Genomic DNA, 326 nt, shown 5'->3' on the forward strand with positions numbered 1-326 from the left:
GATGTACCAGAGTTTGTTTATCCTTTCATCTACAGAAGAATATCTTGGCAAGTTTTGGCAATTAGGAATAAAGTCGCCATAAACATTCAAGTGTAGGTTTTGTATGAATGTAAATTTTCACATCATTTTCACATCAAACTTCAAGAAGCAGAATTGCAGGATCATTCGGCAACAGTATTTTTAGTTGCACCTGCCAGACTGTACTCCAAGGAGAATGCGCAATTGTTTTGCACTCCCGCCACCTATGAATGAGGGTTCCTGGTGCTCCTCATCCTCTCAAAGATTTATTGTTTGTTCCTCTTTTGGTTTTCTGCTTTTTTTTTTTT

This window comes from Otolemur garnettii, unplaced genomic scaffold (assembly GCF_000181295.1).
Source record: "Otolemur garnettii isolate 467f Iridium unplaced genomic scaffold, OtoGar3 scaffold00163, whole genome shotgun sequence".
NCBI lineage: Eukaryota > Metazoa > Chordata > Mammalia > Primates > Galagidae > Otolemur > Otolemur garnettii.